This window comes from Podarcis bocagei (assembly GCF_964188305.1).
Source record: "Podarcis bocagei genome assembly, chromosome: 2".
NCBI lineage: Eukaryota > Metazoa > Chordata > Lepidosauria > Squamata > Lacertidae > Podarcis > Podarcis bocagei.
The window spans coordinates 104,578,256-104,588,355 of record NC_138126.1 but is presented as its reverse complement, the minus strand read 5'-3'; positions in this window follow the sequence as shown (position 1 = coordinate 104,588,355).

Here is a 10,100-nt window from a genome sequence, read left to right as displayed (position 1 = left end):
GCATGTGATACAAAGCAATGGGAAGCCATCCCTGCCTCAAGGAGTTAACCATCATTGAAAAACAACAACGACATTCTGATTTCAAAGTGAGCTTCTCAGGAAACAGGGAAGGGCTAATTCCCCACCCCACCCCTTGATTACTTTTACTTTATCTCCAGTTGTTTGCAGGGGAATGTTGGTAGATAAGCATTACTTGGCTTAACTGTGGTCACATCTACCTACAGTACAAATTTAAAACAACATGAAACTGATTGAGGGGCCAGGGCTATGTCTTGGGGACTGTGGTGTTGTGAAGATGCTGAGAATTTTTCTTGGGATCCCTATACAGTAGTGTTTTCACATTCAACTACAGTTCCCAAGTTCTATTGGTTGGGTGCTGTTATGGCCTGGTTCCAATTTCTAGTGCAGAAATAGCCATAATTATTGCATCAACCAATCCATATGCATATCTCAGCCTATGCCATGTTTATATTGTGGGAGAAAAATATGAATCTCTGTGACCCACTTTTGTGAGGTAAATGCCAAAAGAACTGGCTGGATTCAAAATGTGGGGCTAAACGCACTCTCCAGCAGGGGGAATCACCCAGTTGCAGAGTTTAAACTCACAAGGTAAGTAATGTAGGTTGTTAGATCATTTTATCCCATTAAGTTGTATACAGCGCTTGCCTATTTTTACTCCTCTTGCAATGAACAGACCACACACTGCTAAGTACTGTAAGTTAAAATGCTTTACTTACAGATTAAAAGGTCAGATTCATGCATTTATCCAAGCAGCAGCGAGGAGAACACAGGCAAAATACTCTTGGGGAGAAAATACAGAAAGATAGCTTCAAACACATGCAGTAAGCTTGGAGCAAAGCTGAGACATGTCCTTCCTCATAGGTTACGGAAGATAGGGCTTGCCCTTGGTGAATATGTACGGTGTTAGAGGATATGAAAAGAGGAATGACACCAACCCACATCAGCAGTGATCAGGGAGCTTGACTATTCTGGGATGTATGTCAAGTGCCAATATTCTGAAACAGATCCTCAGGAGTCAGAAAGTTTCTGCATTGGGCCAAAGGAAATCCAATACAAGCAAAATGTAAATCTCCAAACCTGTCAACATGGAGACTCCCCCCCCCCCCCAGTTTGTGATCTTCAAACTTTTTGAAAATACAAAAGTCATTTAAAAAACAACAACTAACATAATCCTTTTTTAAAGGTCTTTTTTAAATTCTTGAAATGCAAAACATAATACAGTGAAAAACACAAATATATCAGTATTTGTATACATACAAATATATCTGAAGGCTTTATCCATGGAAACAAAACAAAAAACCCTAGACATTTTGCCAAATTTCAAAATTCCCACCTGGACACAAATTTTAAGGCTGAGAAAGAAGATGTACTCAGGAAAAACCAGACGTATGGCAACCCTGGCCTCTCCCTGGATCAGAGCCCTCCTCCAGCTCCCTGAGTTCCTCCCACTCTTTCTCCTCACTCAACCAATCCCCTCCATGGGGTTCATGACGCTTTCAGCATATGATACCTCTGCTTAGAGATCTGCACTGCTTGCCCATTTGTTACTATGCCAGATTCAAGGTGCTACTTACACATCACTTGGGAAGACAGGTGAACTAATACCATTGTACTGGAAGAAGCAAATATCACCAGTGTTGAAGCAATGCTTCTTCAACATCAACTTTGTTGGACTGGTCATGTTGTGAGGATGGCTGATTATCGTCTTCCAAAGCAACTACTCTGTTCCGAACTTAAAAATGGAAAGCGTAATGCTGGTGGTCAACAGAAGAGGTTTAAAGACTCTCTCAAGGCAAATCTCAAAAAATGTAGTTATAAACACAGACAACTGGGAAACACTGGCCTGTGAGTGCTCCAATTGGAGAACAGCCTTTACCAAAGGTGTCATGGGTTTTGAAGACCCTTGAACGCAGGGTGAAAGGGAGAAACGCGCTAAGAGGAAGGCACGCCTGGCAAATCCACACCGCGATCAACTCACGCCCAGAAACCAATGTCCCCACTGTGGAAGGATGTGTGGATCCAGAATTAGCCTCCACAGTCACTTACGGACTCACTTTTAAAACCGTCTTTATGGAAGATGACCTTACTCGGCTATGAGTGATTGCCAAAGAAGAAGAGAAGAAGAAGAAGCTACTTACTGCTGCTGGTATGTAGGTTCTAGAATCATAGGGTTGTGAGGAGACCCCAAGGATCATCAAATCCAACCACCTGCAATGAAGGACTCTTTTGCCCAGTGTGGGGCTCAAACACAGTAAAGCCCTTCACAGACCACTTGTGAGATCTCCCTACTCCATAGATGTCCACTTCAACCACATCGATTTGTGGAACTGCCACTGTTACAGGTGCCACATAATACTCTGCAGTGTAAGAGACATCTATTTTAATGCAGCAGTACCTACACGTTGGAACTCCCTAATAATTTCAGCCAGGCACCTTCGCTGTTCTCTTTTTGGCACCCGTTTAAAACAGTTTCGTTTTAAGCCTATCCGGACATACAGATCTTGACGTGTTTTATTCTCCTTACTGTTGGTTTTAGTCACCTTCAAATGTTTTCTAACTGCCTTTCATGGACAATTTTAATATTTCTTGTAAATTCTGCGAGATTTTATTGCCATCAAGGGTTATATATTTTTCGATAAAAATGAATGGCCTAGCAAGCGATATGGTTGGGCTTTGACAGCCTGCCCTCCAAAACCTTCAGGATCTAAAGGAGGGGGGGGGGATTTTAAACAGAGAGCCAAGATTCTCAGCAAAGTTCAAAGGCTCATCCAATATTAAATTGCACACAAGCTGTGAATTTCAAGAGCAGAGGTGGCGGCAAGTTTTTGAGGCCTCACCAAAAAGCAAAGAAAAAAAGAAAGCAATGTTAGCCATACAAGGCAAGACCGTCGCTCCCTCTTCTTAAAAGTAGAGGGGGGACGTCCCTTTCACAATGCACACCTAACCCATAGCATAGAAAGTAGAAACCCATAGATTATCTCAGGGGTTCAGAGAAGCCTGGCCATTCCAGCTTTTAAGACCCCTAGCTATAATAAAAATGACAACACCCAAAAAAAAAACAGAATTAGGTGCCAAAAATAAAGAGGGATGTAACTTTTTTGAGGGGATACTTAACAAAGCCTTTCCTATCTGAGAGTGCGTCACATTTGGGTCCAGTGTGCATATAAACAAGCTGCGAAACTTATAAATTTTTTTAACAAGTGTCTAAATCTGAGGCCTCCTTTGAGCTCGAAGCCCCTGGGCCAAATGGTCACCCTGACACCGCCCCTCTGCCCTGATTGTCCCGGAGGCCCCAATAAACAGTAAATAACAATAGCCCCTTAGTGTGTAGGACCAATGAGTCGGCCAGAAAAATAGGTTTTCCCAGGGAATCGTCACATGATGGCTGGACCGTGAGGGAGGGGGAGCCCTCCGCTTGGCCTTCCCCCTTTGGCACCTCCACCAGGACAGAGCTCCCCAGTGGCAATGGGATCTGACAATTGGCTTTGTGTAGCCTGTCAGAAGACAGCCTACATGGCAATGACATGCTTTCTCCTCTACTTCAGGACTCCTCTTGCCTACTTGCTGGCTGACCTTTTCTGTAGCCGGCGCGGATGGAAATCCTAGCAGCAGCGGCAGCTAAAAGCAGGGAGTGCTCTGCAGAAAACTGATTGGCCCATCTGGGTGGATATATTGGGATGATTTGTGAAAATCCAGACAAGCAAACAAAGGGACAAGGACAGCAGCCCAAATAGGTCATGGGAGGCTCATGGGCTGTTGTTGTCGCTGCTGCTGCTGCCGCCACCACTCCTTTTTCCATCTCGAAGAAAACACATTTCTAAGACAGGAAAATGCTGCCGCCTGCGTATCCTGGTCCTTTAAAGTGCCCCCAGTTCAGCCTCACACCAGGTGTCTTAAGTTCCCCACCCCCAGCTCGCCATTTGCCTCCGCTCCAGAAATAAATCAAAACGTCTCTTAAAACTCATTTGTGTTCTTTTGCTTCTGAATGTCTTCAGCACAGTCTCTTTGCCAAGCCCTTTGGGCTGAATCACAGGCAGACATTAGCAGAGGACACTTCATCTTACCAACCTTATGTATCTGTTTTGTTTCTTGGAGGAGAAAAAAGAAGCAGGAGGACTGTGGCGTGGGGGGGGGGAGGGAGGGGGAAAGCACTTATGCAGAGGGGGAAAGATAGGGAGGCGGCTTGGTGCAGAAATGAAAAGGGCCTGAGTCAGAATAATGAATTGGGGACATTATCTCCGCTCTGCCACGCCGCTTGCAACTTTCCCAGACCTGCATGGGTGACACTGACCTTTAAAATGTCTGTTGGAAATGCACACTGAGGCAGACTGCAAGCAGAGCCAGAGAGTGTAGGGGTGGGGTTGGGGAAGGCATCAAATTCATTTCTTTCCCCATTCTATTGCATTTCCAAATTGAACCAGGACCTTAAAGTTTAGTGCTACTCCAACATGAAAGCTTCTTTCCAGTCACACCTTAGAGACCAACTAAGTTTGTCATTGGTATGAGCTTTCGTGTGCATGCACACTCTAAGTTTGTCATTGGTATGAGCTTTCGTGTGCATGCACACTCTAAGTTTGTCATTAGTATGAGCTCTTGTGTGCATGCACACGAAAGCTCATACCAGTGATAAACTTAGTCGGTCTCTAAGGTGCTACTGGAAGGATTTTTTAATTTTTTTTTTTTGACTACGGCAAACCAACACAGCTACCTACCTGTAACTAGAACAATGAAAGCTTTTGTGTTCTTCCTCCTTCCTTTACCACTTACCCTGTAGACCAGCCTTCTTGAACCAAGTGGATGTTTTGGACTACAACTCCCATAATCCCCCTGGCCATTGTCTGTGCTGGCAGGGGGATGATGGAAGTTGGAGGCTAAAACTTCTGGAGGCCACCAGGTTCGGAAAGGTTGGCATGCCATGTGTTATGGTAGGATGGGGTAAAGATTAAAGATAATAATGATGATGATATATGGGGCAGTTGAAAGAATAAAAAAAAATTGTCCAGTAGCACCTTCTAGACTAAGTTTGTTCTGGGTATAAGCTTTCGTGTGCATGCACACTTCTTCAGATACACTGAAACAGAAGTCACCAGACCCTTATATATAGTGGGAGGGTGTGTGGGGTTTTTTCTCAGGAGGGTAGTAGGAGATGGGTGATTGACTCAATGGGTATGGTAAACCTGTTGACGACTGCAATTGTTGTTTAGTTGTTCAGACGACTGCAATAAGTCCTACAGAAAAAGGCAATAGATAGTATGCAGATGACCAAAAATAGCTTTAGCATGTGTAATGAGACAAAAATCCAGTATCTCTATTCAGACCAGGTCTCTCCATAGTTTTCATTTTGGTAATAAGTTGTAATTCAGCAACATTGAGTCAATCACCCATCTCCTACTACCCTCCTGAGAACAAACTTAGTTGGTCTCTGAGGTGCTACTGGACAGTTTATTTTATTATTATTTCGACTGCATCAGACCAACATGGCTACCTACCTGAATCTAGATATATGGGGCAGTTAGCAGATATCAGCCCAGATGGAGTTGCTTTAAGGCCAGTGCCCATCCTTAGACGCATAAGAGTTGGAAGGGACCCTCAGAATCATCTAGTCCAACCCCCTTCATTGCAGGACTATGCAGCTGTCCCTTATGGGGATCGAACCTTGAACCTTGGCATTATCGGCACCTTGCTCTAACTATCCATCTACTATCCAACCAACGTTCTGAGGCGTTTTAGGGCCTTGGATACAACTTCCAGTTGATACACTCACTCCTATCGGTTAACATGGGCTTCAGTTCATCAACAGGGTCTCCTTTAACCAGCCTTGCACAAGTTCTGGTTCACTTCAGTAAGGCTTGCACAGTTAGGCTTGTGTGTAGATTGTGCTTTGTGGGTGAGAAGGCACCTGTCATGTAAATCTACCACCTGAAAATGTCACCTCAGCCTGTCGTCTAGGAGTGGCTGGATGCACAAGAAAGATGAGGCTTCCTGTACCTCTAAATAGTTTTCTTAGGAGACAGAATTTCAGCAGGTGTAGCTTGCAGACTTTGGTTCCTCCTGCTGAAATTCTGTCTCTAACACCATGGCTAAAGGTATAAAAATTCTATCCTGTTGTTTACACGGCCACTCGACTCCTGGGCAACCAATTGAAGTTGACCTCCACAAAACAGACACATGAAGTCAACCAAAATGAAATTTGCATCAAGCTTGATTGTAGACAAATGTTCAGAATTTGCAACATTTGTTCATGTTATTCCTTCAAAATTTCATGTCTTAATTTCTTACAAAGTATTTCTTACTTTTTTCTTAAAGAACTAACAAGTAAACTTTGAGTTCAAGCAGCAGCAAGAATCTGTTTTCTTGCCCTCCTTCCTTAACCCAACCTATTTGGGCACCCAGAACTCAAAAACTTGAGCAGGAGGGAGAAAATGTAATTAGTATGAGAGCAGGAGATGCCATTTATCACTCAAAGTCTTCTGCCAGCCTCAAGGGGAGGGGCCATCACTCAGAAGCAGGGCACATGCTCTGCATACAGAAAGTTCCAGGTTCAATTCCTGCTGTCTTCAAGTAGAGCTGAGAAAGATTTCTCTTTGGAATCCTGGAGAGCTCAATGGAGACAGTAGTGGAGCTGGTGGACTAGTGGCAATAACACAGTTCCCTATATTCCTAGATATTCAAGCCAGTCCATGACCTGAGGCAAATAGCTTCACTGTGGCGCTGTGGGTTAAACCACAGAGCCTAGGACTTGCCGATCAGAAGGTCAGCGGTTCGAATCCCTGCGACGGGGTGAGCTCCTGTTGCTCGGTCCCTGCTCCTGACGTGAAATCACGTCAAAGTGCAAGTAGATAAATAGGTACCGCTCCGGCGGGAAGGTAAGCGGCGTTTCCGTGCGCTGCTCTGGTTCACCAGAAGCGGCTTAGTCATGCTGGCCACATCACCCGGAAGCTGTATGCCGGCTCCTCCGGCCAATAAAGTGAGATGAGAGCCGCAACCCCAGAGTCAGTCACGACTGGACCTAATGGTCAGGGGTCCCTTTACCTTTACCTTCTAACAGAGAGGCACCCTTAGGCTCTCGGTGACTGTGATTTTTCCCAGAGTTCAGACAAAGTCTTTTTCTACTCTAGAGGTTGCATCAGTTGCTTTTAATTTCAGCCTGGACTTAAGGAAGCCAAAAGGTAAACATAACCAACAACAGTTCTCCAAGAAGCTGTGCTCCTCACTAGCACTTCCACTACCTAAAGACTCGGAGAAATCAAGAGAGGAGCTCCCAACTGTCCTCATCTCACTAAGGAGGACCACACCACGCTTAAACAGCCATTGTTTAAATCCCATGAAAATCCCTTTCCTTCATTGCATCCTTATCCTGCTCGGCTTTTTCTAAATAAGTGTGAGCTTTCCGCCTAGGAGAGGGCCAAACTCCGTTTGTGGGATTCGATGCCTGCTGTGCATTGTTCCATGCAAGACACTGCTGATGTGTCTATGCAACGCCGTGTGGTTCAGAGCAAATCTACAGAAGCTTCCCATCAATGGCTTCCTTTCCTGATTCAGCTTTTTGTACACCTGCAATTTAGGGCACACCACACTTAACGCAGGACGTTCAGAAATTTGACTTTAAAAAAACAACAAAACCCCCCCAAAAGCACTGAGTGATGCACTTTGTAATGAGGGACAGTTTGCAAGCTTTGCTCCAAGGGATATTGAATTAAAAACAGCCCTTTGGTACTTCTGGACGGGCTATTTCTATAATCATAGAGCTGCAACAAACTGCCTTTGCCATAGGCTTTTATTTGAGATTCTGATAACAGGCTGTGGTTTTGAGGAACTGGAGCTCTCGCTAGACAAGGCTCGGTCTTGTCGAATTATTGACTTTGTAGTGTATATCATTCCCCATTGTAGCGAGGTAATGGCAGCTCTCGCTAACACACTAGGAATATGTTAAGGAACTGCACAGTGCAGCGATAGCAAGTTTCTGTTTTATCTTGTTAGACTTACCCGACGTCACGTTGGTATTCAACCCAGCTAATGCCGTGCCGTTAAAAAGAGAGAGAGAGAGAGAGGGAGTCTTACATTAATGACTTTTGTCACAAAAGTCATTAACATAATAGGACTTCCACATCAAAATTGAATATTAATGCTACACCAGGCTGAGGTAGTAAGAGGGATAATTGCTCTAATACATTTTCCAGTCGGATTTTCGCATCGTGGTAGCAATTGCATTAGCAAACCCGATTATTAACACATCTGATACAATGGCAGTGGCTAATAGGAGTTAAGTTGGTTCTTTTTCTTCTCCCCACTCAGGGCCACAGCCCTTGTTCCAAAGCAAAAAATCACAGGCGCTGCCAAAATCTATGCACAAGCGTCAGCAGGACAGCACAGAGCACAGAGATAGACCGGGAATTTGGGATAAATTTGCGAGAAGGACAAATTACGCCTCCCCACTTTGTTACTAGGGGCAAATTGCTCCAGCCTCCAACTTTCCATCTGCGAAATGAAGGTGAGGGCTTCCCTGCTTAGATATTGTGAGGAGGATCCTCTTACTGTCACAAACAATGCTGAAAGGGCTGGTGATGATCACACGGAAATGAAAAATGTATGATTTTGTAAAAAAATGCAAATGTTGCAGTCAGGCTGATTGTGCAGGAGTGCAGCCATTGTCACTGCTAACTCTATGAATATTTCCCCTAATATTTTAGGACCCCTGTGCAAGACAGATAAACATGGAAGCAAGCCCCTTTGATGTTCGCATGCAGCATGCTTTGAAGTAAATGCGCTGCTTAAGAAAGCAATCCTGCAATCAACCGGGCAGGCAACTGAGAGGCTGTGGGATGGCTGCAGACCCTCTCCAGGTGAGAGCAAGATCAAGGGCAGAATGGGAGCCCATGGGCAGAAGTCTCCCTATTGTGGCACCTGAAAGCCCCACTGATGTCACTCTGTAACTGAAGATGCTCCAAGGCGGAGTTTCTCAGCCTGTGGGTCCCCAGATGTTGTTGGACTGCAACTCCCATCATTCCTAGCCAGCATGACCCGTAGTCAGGGATGATGGGAGTTGTAGTCCAACAACATCTGGGGACCCACAGGTTGAGAACCGCTGCTCCAAGGGGGAGCATGTCCAGAAACAGGGTGTGCTCCTGGGGCATGTTGGGGTGGGGTGGATGAGGGTGTTGGATCTGCCAGACCAGAAGCCGCTGCCCCCTCATTACCATGAAAAGAGTGCATCGTAGAATTGTAGAGTCGGAAGGGACCCTGAGGATCATCTAGTCCAACCCCCCACCCCTGCAATGCAGGGATAGTCAGCTGTCCCATACAGGGATCAAATCTGCAACCTTGGTATTATCACCACCATGCTCTAAGCAGCTGAACTAAAAGCAAACTAACTGGACAACATTTTCCCTACTGTTTGTGTCAGTGGCAGAATGTGTGTTCAAAATCTGCCTGCACACCTTCAGTCCTGGCTTGCTCAAGCTAACAGGGTTTAGGCAGTGGCATTTTTACTTCCACCTTAGTCTGTTAGGGCGTATAGCCTTTCTTCAGGATCGCAGCCAATTTTATAGCACACTCCTAGGCTTGCTTACCCAGAAGTAAGTCCTGCAGCGCATCAAGGGCATTTCAATCTTTCTTATCATTTCTCCTCAAAATACCCTTTGAAGTAGGTCTTTATTTTTCCTAGTTTTACAGATGGGGGAACTGAAGCAGTGGGAGTGTGGCTTGCCTAAAGCCTCCAAGCGGAAGTTCTGTCTGCTTGCAGTGCTCTGGTTTTTGCAGAATTCCAGTATTCTGACGAGGCTGGATACTGAAGGAGACCCAGACTGGAATGAGATGGATGTGGGAAGACTAGGTTCAGCATTGGACAGTGATGGTGATGGAGTGCTTTGCAGGGCGTGGTAACCTTGCCTCTAACAATTACTCTTCCGTGAATTCTAATGTACTTCTGGAAATCAAATTCCTTGCCAGATAGCAAATTTCCAGTGATGTGAATGTGTGTGGGGGTGGTGGTGGTGGGAATAATATATGCAGCCAAAAGATCAAAAGTTTGCAGAAGATCTGGTACGCAGGATGAGACCCTACCTGTCCACAGACTGTCT